At 42.2% G+C, this 17,691-nt stretch overlaps 1 protein-coding gene across 20 annotated transcripts in view; it reads right to left on the bottom strand.

The window, feature by feature from the left end:
* LOC103345346 (endogenous retrovirus group K member 11 Pol protein) overlaps positions 1-17,691 on the bottom strand; it is a 68,686-nt gene that overhangs the window by 16,546 nt on the left and 34,449 nt on the right. For 13 of the 20 annotated variants that reach the window (XR_011378684.1, XM_051835615.2, XM_051835611.2 and 10 more), the window contains 3 exons: positions 16,879-17,041; positions 9,345-9,549; positions 5,937-5,996 (listed from right to left, as the gene is read on the bottom strand). The exons of 2 other annotated variants lie outside the window; for them this stretch is intronic. The gene's annotated coding sequence lies outside the window, so the exon portion shown is untranslated. The remainder of the gene's footprint in view (positions 1-5,936; positions 5,997-9,344; positions 9,550-16,878; positions 17,042-17,691) is intronic. 5 more of the 20 variants (XM_051835613.2, XM_051835610.2, XM_051835612.2 and 2 more) reach the window with 5 other exon arrangements.

Below are 17,691 nucleotides of genomic sequence, written 5' to 3'. Positions count from 1 at the left end.
AGTTTGCCTCCTCCAGTTCTTACAAAAAGTACAAGCAATCCTTTGGGAATCAAGAGCAATCTGTCATCTCTAAAATAACTGATAACTGAAGGTTATGACAATGACAACCACTGTTAAATATGTGAATGGATTAAATAGACCCCAAGTAAATGCTTTCAAATGCTCAAAATTGGCCAAAGGAAAGGAGAATGAACTATACATAAAACATGATTGTAAAAAATCAAAAAAGGCAAGATTAAAATATCATGTCTCAAAAAGTTGACCCCATCTAAAATTATGAAAACATATATCTAAGTCCACTTTTTATTTTGTTAGAAGCAATGTTACTGACAAAAAGTATGGAGGGTTTAAGCTGTAAAGAGGCCAAGGGTGATACAGAGGAAACACACGCCTAAGCAATCTAACCCTGAGTCTTTGCCAATGGGTACAGTGTGGATTGCAGAGGAAGGTCACTGCAGAGGGCAGAGATATGTGCAGCAAGGGTGCATAATCAAGGCCTCAGTGAAGAGTGTCTCGTGTGTACTTAGAGTCTCTCCCTACTTCTGCCCCCAAAATGGGCAGATTGCTATGATTCCCCTCCATGCTCTAAGCCTCTACATGGGGTACACAGAAAGCACATAACTTATTTCTCTGTGAGCAGGTCTATGGACCAAGGGTAGCTACCTCTGGGGATAACAAGGGCGCCTGGCATTATTCAAGATTCTGGATTTGAGTGGAATATGGGACATTATGACTATTGAATTACACCATAAAATATGAGTATCATTTGGATTACCATGAGAAAAAAAGGAAAGTTGGGAACCCTATGAATGTCGAAAGAAAACAAAAAAGAGAGGTCTGAAGGTTAAGTTCTACTAAAAACAGTGCCACAATGAGAAATACAGATGAAAAAGATTATGAAGAACTGGTGCTGTGGTGTAGTGGGTAAAGCAGCTGCCTGCAGTGCTAGCATCCCATATGGGCACTGGTTTGGTGAGTCTTGGATGCTCCACTCCCAGTCCACTCTCTGCTATGGCCTGAGAAAGCAGTAGAAGATGGCCCAAGTCCTTGGGCCCCTGCACCCACGTCAGAGACCTGGAAGAGCTCCTGCTCCCTGGTTTCAGATGAGTGTAGCTCTGGCCGTTGTGGCCAATTGGGGAGTGAACCATCGGATGGAAGACTCTCTCTCTCTCTCTCTCTCTCTCTCTCTCTGCTTCTCCTGTGTAACTCTGACTTTCAAATAAATAATAAATAAATCTTTTTTTAAAAGGGAACTTATGGGATATGTACTGCATGGAATACTGACAGAGGTTAAAAAAAATAAAATCATTTAATTTGCGACAAAATGGATAAAACTGGAAAACATCATGCTTAGTGAAATAAGCCAGTCCAAAAAGGACAAATACCATATGTTCTCCCCGATCTGTGATAGCTAATATAACACCTAAGGTAATCTATAAAAATGAAATTTACACTTTGAGAAGCAATGATTGAATAGCCCTTGTCTCAATTATTGAGGAAGAAGTTTTTTTTATATTGAAATCTTTAATTAGTATAGTTAATCATATGTGTATAAAGTTATTTGCAAATAGATCTTAGTGAAAAGTAAGAATGCAAATAGGAGGAGAAAGAGGGGTGTAGGAGTGTGGGTGGGAGGGTGGGTATTGTTGGAAGAATCACTATGTTCTTAAAGTTTTAATTAGGAAATGCATGAAGTTTGTATTCCTTACCTAAAAGGTTTCTGGGAAAAAAAGAAGAGCATTCCAGGAAAATTTTTGTTTTGATTATTTGAGTCAAGGCTACTTGGTAGCAATATTTAAAAAGAAAATAAATTATGTTTTTCATCTTATTTATTTTTAGTGATTAATTGATTTGTTTTGAAAGACATAGTTTTGGGAGAGAGGAGAAGACAGAGAAAGATCTTCCAGCTGTTGCTCTACTCCCCAAATAGCTGTAACAGCCGGAACTGGGCCAGACTGAAACCATGAGCCAGAAGCTTCATCTGGGTCTCAAACATGGGTGGCAGGTGTCGAAGCACTTGGACCATCTTCTGTTGCTTTCACAGGTGCCCAAGCAGGGAGCTGGACTGGAAGTGGAGCAACCAGGAAACAAACCAGAACCCATAGAGGATGCTGGCATCCTAGGCAGCTGTTTAACCCACTATACCACAATGTCACAATGTCAGCCCCAGGTTTTCAATTTAAAATTGTGTGGCATTAGGTACCATTTGGACAGCTACAAAGAAACACTCAACAGGGAGTAGATATAGTGGTAAACATGCTGTGCAAGAAATACAAGCTGGAAGGAAACAGACATGTCAGACCAGATCGGGTCAAACCTATCAAGGTAAATTGTAGAGTGGAATCAAAAGGATACCAGTAAAAAGAGAAGAAACCATCAGTGATGTCATGATACAAACAGGATAGCTTCCAGAAGGCTTTCTAGTAGTTTCAACAATGGCAAGGCAAAAGATTCTAGAAGTGAGGCAGTCATTTAGGCTAGTGCCCTAGTGCTACAATAGCATTTCTGGCTGTCTTTTCAGCACTGGCTCCTAATTCTAGATTTTTGCAAATCTAGACACCAGAAATCAGTGTTGACAACTCAAGCAAGCAGGCTTCTGCAACTCAACTGAGAGGCAAGGACTACATTGGCTCTCAGCTATGACTTTGTTCCAGCCTTGGCTGCTGTGGGCATTTGAAGTGTGAATCAGTGGATTAAAGGTCTCTCTCGCTCTCTCTCTCTCTCTCTCTCTCTCTCTCTGTGGCATAGTAGGGCTAAGACTACACCCATGGTGCCAGCATCCCATATGGGCACCAGTATGTGTTCCTGGATGCTATTCTTCTTCTTTTAAGATTTATTTATTTATTTATAAGAAAGTAGAGTTACAGAGAGGGAGAGACAGAAAGAAAGGTCTTCCATCCACTGATTCACTCCCAAAATGGTCACAAACACTGGAGCTAGGAGTCAGAAGCTTCTTCCAAATCTCCCATGTGGACGCAGGGGCCTGATGACTTTGACCATCATCTACTGCTCTCCCAGGCCATAGAAAAGAGCTGAATCATTAGGGGAGCAGCTGGGACTCAAATCAGTGCCCATATGAGATGCCAGCATTGCAGGCAGAGGTTTAACCTACTAAGCCACAGCACTGGCCCCAGTTGCTCTTCTTCTCATCCAGCTCTCTGTTTATGGCCTGGGAAACCCAGAGGAAGCTCCTAGCTCCTAGCTTTGGATCAGCCCATCTCCAGCAGTTTGGGCCATTTGGAGAGTGGACCAGTGGATGGAAGACTTTTCTGTTTCTCCTCTCCCTGTAACTCTGCCCCTCAAATAAATAAATAAAATCTTTTTTCAAAAAGGTCTCCATATATTTCCATCTACTTCTTGTTCTCTCTCAAGTGTATAAATATTTTAAGATGGCAAAATATTCAAGTAAAGCAAAGACTAGAGAATTGTCTTTGGCTCTGACTATGGTTTATGCCATTGATAAATGTTTCGAAAAATGGAATAATTTGGCCAGCCACCATGGCTCACTAGGCTAATCCTCCACCTACGGCGCTGGCACCCCAGGTTCTAGTCCCAGTTGGGGCACCAGGTTCTGTCCCAGTTGCTCCTCTTCTAGTCCAGCATTCTGCTGTGGCCCAGGAGGGCAGTGCAGGATGGCCCAAGTGCTTGGGCCCTGCACTCATATGGGAGACCAGGAGAAGCACCTGGCTCCTGGCTTCAGATCGGCAGAGTGGGCCGGCCATAGTGGCCATTTTGGGGGTGAACCAAAGGAAGGAAGACCTTTCTCTCTATCTCTCTCTCACTGTCTAACTCTGCCTGTCAAAAAAAATGGAATAATTTACCTGAAAACATAACTTTGAAAGTATGAAATATTCCTAAGTAATCTAACTATGGAGAGTTATTTAAGTATGTGCAATAGATTCTATCCTCCACACAATTTCTGATCTGATCCATGAAACAAGTTCAGCCTCCAAAAAGCTTTTAAGGATACCCTACATTAACAATTCAAAATATAACCATTTTAATTAATTGTTTCTGAGGTAGCAAATTCTGTAAGTTTCAACTCAAACCATGCATGTAAAAAGTCTTGTAGCTATGGCAATAAAAAATTGAGACCAATGTACATTCAGCTCAGATGGCTTTAAATCTGGCAGCCATGCTTACTTTATCTTATATAAATCCTGATTCTGAATTATATTTTTATGCTTTTCCAATTTATTTAACAAAATCTCATAAAGCTCTTAAAGCACAATGTGAAAGAAGCTAAGGAACAAATAAACAACTTGCTGGCAATATATTTATTTTCATTCATTGGACTTGGCCACATGTAGATGTCTCTAGAATCTTATCTGCAAGAGAAATTACTTGCAGGGAGGGGTGAGACAGTCTAGGTTCTTCCTAGATTCTACTGTGCTAGCAAGATATTGAAGGAAATGCATATAGAAAATTGGGCATATTAGCTGGGCAATAAAAATAAAGTACCCTCCCTATGTGGGAATATAGGCTTTACACATGGGAAGAGCAGAAAAGATCCTGAAAGAGCACACACAACTCTACCAATCACTCAGGTTAAACATAGACTATTGTTAGGCTAATTAAAATATTAATTTGTTACCAATTCTGTAAAAAAATAATCAATGCCTGGGCCATCACTGTGTAGTAGTGGGTAAAGCATCAGTTCCAGTACACCTGCTCCACTTCTGATCTAGCTCTCTGCTATGGACTGGGAAAGCAGGGGATGAAGACCCAAGTCCTTGGGCCCCTTGTACCCACATGGGAGACCTAGGAAAATCTCCAAGCTCTTGGCTTCAGATTGGCCCAGCCCCAGCCAATGAGGCCATCTGGGGAGTGATCAGCATGTGGAAGACCTTTCTCTTTGTGCCTCTGTCTCTCTGTAACTCAGCCTTTCAAATAAATAAATCATAAAAACATCAATGTCAATGCATAGAAATAATTTATAATGTTCATCACGATTGTTCTTATAAGTAGCAGTACAAATTATGCTTTCACTAGTATCTATATTACAAAGAAAATTACTCAGGCAATACTGTTTTCCTTACAGTATTTTATGTATCTAAAATTCCATAAAAGTATGCAGCTTGAAAATCAGTTTTTGGCCACAATTATATCTATAGGAAAAACTGACATAATATACTAGTACAGCTTTCTGTAACTGTTCCATGTGACACTCCCCCCTGTATATAAACCTTGATATAATCCTTAACCACAGGGAACCCCCTGACATTTTCCAGTTCACTTGTTCTAGTCCATGAGACAACAGTAAATATGATACCAACATAGTTCAAAAAGTATTTAGCCTTTGGGAGTTTGCCTTCTTGCATAGTAATCATGTGGAGAATCCTGAGACTTGCCTGTTGGACACATGGGGCCTAGGTCTCAGGCTGCACAAACCAGACATTGGAAGGGTAGGCTTTATGGTACAGTAGGTGAAGCCACTTCTCTGGACATACCACATCACATACCAGAGTGCTTGGTGTGTGTCCTGGCTGTTCCGCTCCTCCAACCAAACTTCCTGCAAGTTTGTTTTTAAGATCTATTTATTTATCTAAAACAGAGTTACACAGAGAAAGGAGAGAAAGAGAGACAGAGAGAGGGAGGTCTTTTATCCACTGGTTCACTCCCCAATTGGCAGCAATGGCTGGAGCTGCGCCAATCCAAAGCCAGAAGACAGGAGCTTCTTCCAGGTCTCCCACGTAGGCACAGGGGCCATAGGACATGGATGATCTTCTACTTTCTCAGGCCATAGCAGACAGCTGGATTAGAAGTGGGCAGCCAGGACTCGAACTGATGCCCATGTGGGATTCCAGCACTGCAGGTGGTGACTTTACCCAACACACCACAACACTGCTCCCACGAGTGTCCTTTTGAGTCAATAGCTCATGGCTCAAAAACTTAGTTTCTGCTATCTGTATGGGATACCCACATGGCATTCTTACCTCCCTCGCTGTTGTGGGCTTTTGTAGAGTTATCCAGCAGAAGGAGGGTCTTCTCTCTGCCTTTCAAATGAATAAATTAGTAAAACAGTATTGATATGTGATATGGAACCATGGGTTGCTACCACCACTGGTTAAAACCCTCATTCCGGGCCGGCGCCGTGGCTCACTAGGCTATTCCTCCTCCTAGCAGCGCCAGCACACCGGGTTCTAGTCCTGGTCGGGGCACCGGATTCTGTCCCGGTTGCCCCTCTTCCAGGCCAGCTCTCTGCTGTGGCCAGGGAGTGCAGTGGAGGATGGCCCAAGTGCTTGGGCCCTGCACCCCATGGGAGACCAGGAAAAGCACCTGGCTCCTGGCTCCTGCCATCGGATCAGCGCGGTGCGCCGGCCTCAGCGCGTCGGCCGCGGCGGCCATTGGAGAGTGAACCAACGGCAAAGGAAGACCTTTCTCTCTGTCTCTCTCTCTCTCACTGTCCACTCTGCCTGTCAAAAAAAAAAAAAAAAAAAAAAAAAAAAAAAAAAAAAAAAAAAAAACCAAACCCTCGTTCCTTCAATTCTGATCCAGCTCCCTATTAATACACCTGGGAAAATATCTGAAGGCAGCCCAAGTACTTAGGCCCTTTCTATCCACTTGGGAAACCTGGATGGAGTTCCTGGCTTCTGATTTTGGCCTGGTCCAGTCCTAGCCACATCCTAGCCACTGAAGCCATTTTTTTGGGGGGGGGGGCAGGCAGAGTTAGACAGTGAGAGAGACAGAGATAAAGGTCTTCCTTCCACTGGTTCACCCCCCAAATGGCCGCTATGGCCACCACACTGCACTGACCCGAAGCCAGAACCAGTTGCTTCCAACTGCTCTCCCATGCGGGTGCAGGGCCCTAGCACTTGGGTTATCCTCCATTGCTTTCCCAGGCCACAGCAGAAAGCTGGACTGGAAGAGGAGCAACTGGGACTAGAACCCGGGGTACTGGTGCCGCAGGTGGAGGATTAGTTTAGTGAGCCACGGCACCGGCCACACTGAAGCTTTTGAGGAGTAAACCAGCAGAGAGAAGATCTGTCTCTCCCCATCTCTCTATAACTCTATCTTTCAAATGAACAAATAAATAAATCTTTAAAAAACATATTGGTGTGAGTTAAGCAATCTTGAAGGCAGTAGCCTCAATTAAAGCACTAGATAACTAAAACCTCATTTTTGATCACAGGTACCAGCAGCATATGAACTGCCTAGCTACCCAAAAATGCTTATTAAGAATTACAAGCCAGTGCCGCGGCTCACTAGGCTAATCCTCCGCCTTGCGGTGCCGGCACACCGGGTTCTAGTCCCGGTCAGGGCACCGGATTCTGTCCTGGTTGCCCCTCTTCCAGGCCAGCTCTCTGCTGTGGCCAGGGAGTGCAGTGGAGGATGGCCCAAGTACTTGGGCCCTGCACCCCATGGGAGACCAGGATAAGCACCTGGCTCCTGCCATCGGATCTGCGTGGTGCGCTGGCCGCAGTGCGCCAGCCACGCCGGCCATTGGAGGGTGAACCAACGGCAAAGGAAGACCTTTCTCTCTGTCTCTCTCTCATTGTCCACTCTGCCTGTCAAAAAAAAAAGAATTACAAATAAAATGGATGTATTTCATACCTGTATAATTTCTATTTATTTGCTGAAAGTCAAATGCATATGTGTGTATATATATATATAATGTATGTATGTGTTTTTATGTGTGTGTGTATGTAAGAAATAATTGAGTTTTTTGCTGCTATCAACAGAACTTAATAATCACATACAGATTTCCTGAGCATGAAATATGTCAACTACATTTTTTGTTGTTGTTGCTATTTTTAAGTTTGAAGCCAGAGTTGAAGAAAGAATCTTCTATCCACTGATTCACTGCAAGTGCCCACAATGGTCAGCACTGGGTGAGGCCAAAGCCATTAGGTGCTCCATCTGGGTCTCCATTGTGAATTGCAAGAGCCCAAAAACTTGAACCACCTTCCTGTTTTTCCCAAGATACTAATAGGGGGCTTGATCAGAAGCAGAGCACTCAGGACATTAACTGGTGCCACACAGCATGCCAGGGTCACAGGCAGTGGCTTTATCTGCTACACCTCAACACAGGCTGCAAGACTTTGTTTTAATCTCATACATCTATTTGGGCACTGTATTGTGATTTATTTGTATTTTATCAACCAAAAAGCAGTAAAAGTGTGATTAATTCACATTTTAAATAATAGAAAATAAATTACACTAAATTTTGTACCATGTATTAAGTGTGGAACACTTGTATTCTGCCCATTTATGGATAAACAGTCCACAGAAATTATTAGGGAAAAAAGTGTAAAATATTTGTATTATGTTATTAAGTGTGAAAAACTTGTATTATACCCATTTTTAGATACACGATCCATAGAAATTATTATGGAAAAAGTATAGGCATAGCCAAAGCAAAGTCTTTCAAAAACAGTGTTTAGTCCAAATCAAGTGTGGTTCCTGAAATGGATTGAAAAATAAACATGACGGGGCTGGTGCTGTGGCTCAGTGCATTAACGCTCTGGTCTGAAGTGCAGGCATCCCATATGGGCACTGGTTCAATATCCAGCTTCTCCATTTCTGATCCAGCTCTCTTCTATGGCCTGGGAAAGCAGTAGAAGATGGCCCAAGTCCTTGAACCCCTGCACCCACATGAGAGACTGTTCTCCTGGCTCCTGGCTTCAGATCAGCACAGCTCTGGATGTTGCATTCATCTGGGGAGTGAACCATCTGATGGAAGACCTCTCTCTCTCTCTGCCTCTCTTCTCTCTGTGTAACTCTTTCAAATAAATAAATAAATAAATCTTAAAGAAAAAAAAAGAATGACACTGCTGCCTTGCCATAACAACAACAACAACAAAAAACTTAAACATGACTACATGACTTGTAAATTAACTGTGGTAAATTAAATAACACTACTCAAAATTAAATAAATAAATCAGGATGTGTGACATTTACAAATCATTTGACATGTCAATGTACTTCATCATAGTTCTAGATATTAAACATGACAAACTAGGTTTCAGACTAATTGTAAAACAATAAAATTAAAAAAAAAAATCACAGTAGGCAGGACACATTCTGGTATTTGATGTGAGCATCCCAAATAGCAGTTTAAACTGATGTAGTACAGTTCCTACCCCATCAGCTCCGAGTTTTGATTTAGTGTTTAAGCAACCAGCATATGAAAGCATTGTGTCAGTTTGTGTCTCTGCCTGAAAGAAATAAAATAATAAATAAATTTGGCCCCCTTCTGCTATCTTCTCCCTACTTCCAAACTTGGCAACACAAAGCCACCACAAATGTGCTCCATTAAAATAGATTTGCTTTCTGTGGACATTGTAGGGAGCTTTAAGGGTGAGAAATGCCCCTTGTGATAATGGCATTGCATACTGGAGTACCTTGTCAGAGCCTGGTTATTCCACCTGATCCATCTTCCTGCGAATGTTCATCCTGAGAGATGATGATCCAAGTACTGAGTCCCCTGCCTATCTATGTAGATGCAAATACAGCTTTTGGGTGCCGGCTCTAGCCTTGCCTAGCCATAGCTGCTGCAGGCCCCTGGGCAGTGTGCCCGCAGATGGGAAGGTCTTTCTCTGTCTCTACCTTTCAAAGAAATAAAAATAAATAAGACATTAAAGAAAATGACAGCTAAAATGTTATTTTAATAAATTCAACCATATCAGTTTAAATGTGAATTATCTAAATGCAACAAAAGACAGGAATCGACACAGGAAAAATAAAACCAGACACAACTTTTGTGTGATCCATAAGAAAAAAATTTTTTTTCACATCATACCATTGAAATATTTCATGCTCCATGAAGATAACAAAAATCTAACACTTAAATAATAGAACAGCATTTCTAAGTAAGTTGGCAAAGCATAAGTAAAAGGCAACAAGTGGGGCCAGTGGCTTAAACCTCACTTTGTGATAGCCTCTGATCCCACGTGCTTCACTTCCAATCCAGCTCCTTGCTAATGCACCCAGGAAATTAGAAGAATATGGCCCACATATTTGAATTCTTGTCATGCATCTGGGAGATCCAGGTGGAGTTCCAGGTTTCTTGCTTTAGCATGGCCCAGCTCCAATTTTTGCATTCATTTGGGGAGTAAGCTAGCAGATTAAAGTTCTTTCTCCCTTCTCTCTCTACCTCTGTCTTTCAAATAATAAATATTTTTAAAATAAATAAAAAGCAGCAAGTTTCTACAAATGTATTAGAGAATGAGCTCTGGGTAGCATTCTGCTTAACACGAAGTTCACAAGGGAACCCGTGTAACCATAATAAAGTCATGTTCCTTACCCTTTTCAGATTTTTAGCTTAATGCAGACATTTTCTCTTCTTCTGCTTTTGTGAACATTTGAATTCAGAATGTTGGGAACATACTGAAAGTTGATTTAGAATGTCAGGCTTGGAGCTGGCACTGTGGTGTACCAAGTAAAGCTGCTGCCTTCAGTGCCGGAATCCCATGTGGGTGCCTGTTCAAGACCCGGCTGCTCTCCTTCTGACCCAGCTCTCTGCTATGGCCTGGGAAAGCAGCAGAAGATGGCCCAAGTCCTTGGGCCCCTGCCCCAACATGGAGACCCAGAAGAAGCATCTGGCTCCTGGCTTTGGATCAGCACAGCTCCAGCCATTGAGGCCATCTGGGGAGTGAGCCAGTAGGTGGAAGGCCTCTCTCTCTCTCTTTCTCTGACTCTCCTTCTCTCTGTGTAACTGTGACTTTCAAGTAAAATAAATAAATCTTAAAAAAAAAAGAATGCCAGGCTTTTGATTCAGCTAACAAAGAAGCCCCACTTTAACTGATAATGACCTCCATTTTTAAGAAATACCCAACTGAATGATGTCGTTGAGTTCCTGATGGGACAGAGGGACAATCATCAACAAAGCCTGAAAATTGGCATAATAAATAGACTCATTTTTTTTATTTCTAACCTTACCTTGCATTTATTTAATTTTGAATCCTGAAAACAGTTGCCTTGGCAGGGCAAGACCAAATGATTTTGTAGGACTTACATGTTTTGCACCACGATCACGAATCACAGGCTCAGGGCTCAGTCCCACCACATAGCCCAAAGAATGCACTTGTTTCTCTGGCCACATGTCCCCATTCTGAAGTTATCTAGGGATCCCACCCAAAGCTATCTCTATAGCAAAATCTTGGCTGATGTCTGAAATGGGTGTGCTTTGCAGAATCAGAGTAACTTCTCCCAGTCAGGAAATTTCAAAGTGAAAAGGACAAGGGCTTGCATAGTAGGTTAAGCCTCTGCCTGTGATATTGGCATCCCATGTGGGTGCCGGTTTGAGTCCTGGCTGCTCCACTTCTGATCCAGCTCTCTGCTACGGCTTGGGAAAGCAGTAGAAGATTGTCCAAGGCCTTGGGTCCCTGCACCCATGGGGGAGACCTGGAAGAAGCATCTTGCTCCTTGCTTTGGATGTATAGCCAAACCTTGGTGTGTACCAAATGCATTTGCTTGTCAGATTTGGCAACACTTAGCTAAGGTGGATTTCTCTTGCCTTTGCAAAAGTTTTGTTCCCTACATAAGGAATCCAGGATCAACCCAGCTAACAAGGAAACTTTTCAGCTGATGCACCTGACACAATTCAAATTACAAACAAATGCTTGACTGACACCTTGGGCTGCCCAGTTAATCATCAGAACACAAAGCCTGAAAAATCTGCCAAATTATCAATTAACTAGACTCAAATTTTCTAATCTCACTGTAGCTACTCCTTTTCCATTTTTTTACTAGCTTATTGGGCAGGAAGAGCACATTTTGGATCTTGAGATCTCTTTCCCCAAGACTATTCAGTCCTTGAAATAAATCTTTATCCTCTTGCCAACTCTCTGGGGAATTGGTCTAGTAATAAAAATTATTTGATTAATAAAGAAATTACTTAAATATCTTAATAACAAAACTATCTTTCAACTATTAAATTTAAGTATGGAAACCTAACAAAAAGTAGAGAATGAAGGCACTGGTGCTCCAGCTTAGCAGGTAAAGCCACCGCCTGAAGGGCCAGCATCCCATGTGGGCACCAATTCAAATCCCAGATGCTCCACTTCCAATCCAGCTCTCTGCAGTGGCTTGGGAAAGTAGTAGAAGATGGCTCCAGTCCTTGGTCCCCTGCACCCATGTGGGAGACCTGGAAGAAGCTCCTGGCTCCTGGCTTTGGATTGGCACAGCTCTGGCCATTGCAGCCAATTGGCAAGTGAACCAATGGATGGAAGACCTCTCTCTCCCTGCCTCTCCTTCTCTGTGTGTGTGTAACTCTGACTTTCAAATAAATAAATAAATACATCTTAAAAAACAAAAAAAAAGTAGAGAATGAGATTTGACAAAACATAAAATGTCTTTTCCTCATTTAATAATCAGAAATGTAAAATATTCTCTTGTAGTCTGTTTATTTTAACAAGCTGCTCAACCAGATAACATGAAAATCAAACCTGATGATAAAGTACTAAAATTTAATTAGAAATTAGAATAGTGTTGTTACCAAAGGTTTGGACTCTGTCCCAAGTGCCAATTAAAATAACGAGGACATGGTTTTGGGGTGAATAAAACAGAACAGTTAATCTTTTACAAATGAGGACATAGAAGTCTATCAAATCTTGATGATAGTTACCAAATAATCAGGCCCTTGCTGCTTGCTGCTCAGATGGTCAATTCATAGAGTGTTGGTAAAAGAAAGGTTTAATTTAAAAAACCCAGTAGTCTTGGGGGAAAGAGATCCCCCAATCCAAAATGAGCTCTTTCCCAACAAGCCAACAGGACAGCTGCAGAGTGAGGTTAGAAATAGAACAATGAGTCTATTTGATTAACAATTATGCAGATTTTCATGCTTTGTTCTGATGAGGGTCCTGCCTTGGCAGGGGGGTGCAGCTTGGATCCCTCAGCTGGCAGTTTCTTGATAATGGAGCTCAACATCAGTTGGGAGGAGACTTTCTTTAGCTGGGTCAAAAGTCTGCCATTCCAAATCATCCCCTTTCAGTGGACTCCTGAAATTCTTATGAAAACAATATTCACAAGACTAGCATTAGATTAGATGCCTTCACGAAGGTAAAATGTGGGAAGGGAAGGTGCCTTTATTATTGCTAATAATTCCTCACTGTCAAGTTTTCTGATCCATATGTACGGATGGAATAGGGGAATTGACTCCATTCTGGCTACTTTCTGCTGAATGAAAGTAATGTAGGGGAATTTTTTGGAATGGAAAATTGACATTGTTTTGACCCTTGATTTATCCTTTTGAAGAGAGATAAAGGCAAAAACATTTGTTTAGCTTCTGGCTCATACGTTCATTTGTAAAGTTTCTGTAACATAATGACTTTAAACCCTAAGTAAATTCCCAATAATATTATTAGAATGTTAGTCCTGATTTAAAAATTCCTCCTAAGATAGACCTGGCTCCAGATAGTATCCAGGAAATGAATTTGAATACCAGTCTCTACCTCTTTGGGAAAGGGGAGTCACACAGGTAGTTTCTGCATGTTTTATCATGCAGGTGCCTTATCATTTCACAGTAATAATAAAAGCAACAACATATTAACATTACTCTACCTAAACAGCAAATCATAAAACTGTTAGCAGTTTTCACTAAGAATTTTTAACCTCAAGTAAGTAAAGCCATTGACTAGGGCTCAGTTTGTAGGTCAGACATAGTATTAAACTGGATGAGCATGTTAGAGCTATTAGGATTTTATACAAAATATCTTGTTTTGAAGGAGGCACAAATTTCTTCTTTGGATGGCCATGAGGGTGTTTAAAGCCATTTGGCTTTTGGGGGATTGCCTTCCTCAGTAGGGAAATTTAAGCACAATCATCTCTTCTTCACCATCCAATAGGCACCTGCATAATAAGAAAAAGCATAGTTTCCTACCTCTTTCTCTCTCTGTAACCCTGATGTTCAAATAAAGAAAATCAATCTTTAAAAAAAAATGAATTCCAGATCCGAATTTCTAAGAGGATGTCAATCACATACAGGCTTGCTGGACTACAGTGTTCCAAGCATCCATGCACATGTTCCTCGGAAGGCTTTAGAAGAAAGGTGGCTGACACTCATCATTTTTAGATTAATGAGCAGGTAGTATGACTGTGAGCTGGGAACCTCCCTGTTGTTTATGAGGTTACAATAGTGTGAAGGGCTGTCCAAGGGTGAACTGCTCTGCCTCTCCATAGTACATCATAAGTGGCTGTCATTCTTACATGCATTAGGCAGTCTTGGTTAGCAATGTCCAGGTTTTTAAATATTTAAATTTTCTAGATTTTTGAATGAGTATTCTAAGTCTTATTTCTTGCTTCTTGATTACCAAGAATTCCAAGACCTATCTCAGATCTGAAAACCCCAGTATGGGTGCTGTATATAGATTCTAGCAAAATGTGAGAGTATAAGATGAGAGAACTCCAAACATTGTATTTAGTTAGCATACCTTAGAAATAGTGGCATTCTGTAGAGGTTGCAAATCTACCTACCAGGGTGGTGAGATGTTTAAGGGATTTTAATAATTCCCCAAAATTTATTAAAAGGAAAAATGGCAACATGATAAAGGCTGGTTTCCCACGAGTCCTAACCCTATTCATCTTCCTGCACTACACACCCTCACCCATCCGTGATCCCTGCCCACCATGCATGGCTCGTCTGGGCCGCACCTGAGAGAAATTTGATGGGGAGCTGATGACAAATGCCCTAAACAGCACATTGACATAGGAATCAGCCCTTAAGGCCTTTGGATCTAGCTGAAAAGCCCATGACACCATTTCAGGCATGGAAAGCCAAGACACTGTGGCAAAAAAAAAAAAAAAATGATCTACATGAAGAATCTCTATGAGTGGAACCCCAGTGTAAAGAAGGGGCCATGAAAGGTCGTACCTTTCTCTGAAGGGAGGAGAGAACTTCCACTTTGTTTATGGTCCTGTCTGAATACTGACAGAGTTGGTGGACTCAGAAGGCTTCCATAGCCTTGGCAGCTCATGACAAGAGCCTTGGGTGATCACTAACTTCATAATTAAGAGTGTTAATTGCTAAATCAACAACAGGAGTCACTGTGCACTTGCTTCCCATGTAGGACCTCTGTCCTTAATGAGTTGTACTATGAGAATTAATGGTAAAATTTGTCATCTTCAAAAGTACTTTAGACACTGTGTGTCTGTGTACAAGCAAACTGTTGAAATCTTTACTTAACATAGAGTTAGTCTTCTGTATATAAAGATAATTAAAAATTAAACTTTATGAAGAATGGAATGGGAGAGGGAGTAGAAGGTGGGACAGGGAGGAGTGCGGGTAGAAGGGTGGGTATGGGGGGAAGAACTGCTGTATTCCTAAAACTGTATCTATGAAATTTGTATTCATTAAGTAAAAGCTTTATTTAAAAAAAAGGAAAAGTAAATAAAAGAAAAGAAAAAAAAGAAAAGAAAAGAGCCAAGAATGGGACAAAAATCCCTGAAGCTCCTGCATTTTCTAAATTGACAAGGACTCCTAACCTGTCTCCTTGGGCATCAACAGCCACAGACACAGTTGCTGGATGGTTTAAGGGATTTAAATGCTTACTCCATCCCATTTACCAGATCTCTCACAAAACCTTTACTATTGGAAATCCACTTAACGGGGCTGATGCTGTGGCATCTTCGGTAAAGCAGCCACCCGCAGTGCCAGCATCCCATTTGGGTGCCAGTTAGGGTCGGTCCCCGCTGCTTCAGTTGTGATCCAGCTCTCTGCTGTGGCCTGGGAGAACAGTGGAGGATGGTTCAGGAGCTTGGGCCTGCATCCTGGGTGGAGGGGGTCTGGGAGGTAGCTCCTGACTCCTAGATTCAGATCAGCCCAGCTCTGGCCAATACGGCCACCTGGGAAGTGAACCAGTGGATGGAGTACCTCTCTCTCTCTCTCTCTCTCTCTCTGCCTCTGCTTCTCTGTAACTCTGCCTTTCAAATAAAATAAGCATTTAAAAAATCCACTTAACAGCCACCTTCTCTTAAATTAAACACACACAGAGGCCATGCAGTATTACAATAGAACACCACTTTCTTCTTAGTAATAGGATTGTAACTATAAGCTGTTCAATCAGCCACAATACAACAAGGTGCTTTTGGATGGAAATTAAATTGAACCACTCGTATTTCACCAAATGAGAACTCTTCCAAACCATATCCAAATCTTCCTCACAGAGGGGCTGAGATAAAAATCTTAGAATCTTGTCTCCCACACACCAGTACCATAAAGAATGACCGAAGCCAGGTCCAAATGCCATGAACGCAAAGAGCAGAGACAGAAATTTCAGATACGCTCCTGGTTCAACTTACCCAGACTCAGAGCTGTTTGACTCCGTATACAAATGGAAGCCATTGTGCTAATAGGTAGCTAATGCTGCAGCAGGAAGAGAAAGGAAAGTCCCAGGAAAAAAGTGCTCTCAGCAGCTGCTGGGATGTCCCGAGTCCCAGCCACCATGTTAGCTCACATGCAGCTCTGGGGGTGGAGTACATCGGCCATTGCTCTCCTTGTTAGGAAACTGGCACAGTTTTAGCCAGGTAGCCGAATGGCCCAGATACCTGAGCCAGGCTCCACCCGCATCCTAATGGGATTCGCTGCTTCTGCTTCCCTGCCTGCCCTCAGGCAAAGTTTTAAAAGGGTCTGTTCCTGAACACGCACTCTCTTGGCTCTGCTCTCTGGGCTCTTCTCTCTTGGTTCTGCTCTCTCTCTCAGCTCCTCTCCTCCTCTCATCTCTCTTCTCTCTCCTCTCTGCTCTCCTCTCTCCTCTTCTCTGCTCTATCTTCTCTCCTTGCTAGCTCCTCTCCTCTCTGTTTCTTTCTTATACTCTCTCTCTCTTTCCCTTTGCTGTCCCTTCACTCTGGTCTGTTGGGTGTTCCCCAATAAACCCTTTCCCTTACTCCGGTGTTCAGTGTGTTTTGTGATGGCTAACATTAATATATAACACTCCTTACCAATGTAAGAGGGTCAGGCCACTTGAAGAATATACCCCAGACTTCTGGGCTAGCTCACCAATGTGTTTATTGAGCGAATAATCTGGCTCTTGATGCTCACTGCTTCAATTCACCAATTCACCTGGCCAGAGGAAAAGGTTTGTTGCAGGAAGGCAGCAGCAGCCTTGGGGAAAGAAAAAGAAGTTTCTCTCAATCCAAACAAGTGCTTTTTTACCAAACAACCAAGCACAGAGGATTTTTAAAGAGACAGGGCTAATTGGAGGGTGAATCTTCAAATAAACCAATGAGCCTATTCAATTAACAATTATGCAGATTTTCAGGCTTTGTTCTGAGGAAGGTCCCACTAGCCAGTCCGGGGAGGGGAGTCCAGGGTGTCAGGTGGGAGGTGCTTTCTGCCTCACTTGGGGGGAGGGTTCTTTGTCAGCTGGGGCAAAAGCCTGCCATTCCGAATCATCTCCTTTTTTCAGTAGGCTTCTGAAATTCTTATGCAAATATTATTCACAAGATTACAGCAACAGAGGGTGCCTTCATTAAGGCAAACATTTGAAAAGGAAAAATGCATTTATTGTGGTTACAGGAGTACCATTCTGTTGGAGGAGGATATTTTGGGAGCTTAAATAGAGGTTATAAGGAAGGGCATGCTGATGTGATGACCTAATGGGGAGTCCTTTTAAGAGTGGACAAGACACTTGCTTCTCCCCAGAACCTGTCTATTAGCAAGACAGAAGTGGAGAGCCCACTCCTCTGAGTTTCTAGTTTTATCATGAGAATAGAAAGGAAGTAAGGATCCCACCCTTCTGAGCTCCTAGTTTT

The sequence above is a fragment of the Oryctolagus cuniculus genome, chromosome 1 (assembly GCF_964237555.1).
Source record: "Oryctolagus cuniculus chromosome 1, mOryCun1.1, whole genome shotgun sequence".
Taxonomy (NCBI): domain Eukaryota; kingdom Metazoa; phylum Chordata; class Mammalia; order Lagomorpha; family Leporidae; genus Oryctolagus; species Oryctolagus cuniculus.
The sequence above is the reverse complement of the archived record's forward strand: the minus strand, read 5'-3'. Positions and strand labels throughout refer to the sequence as shown.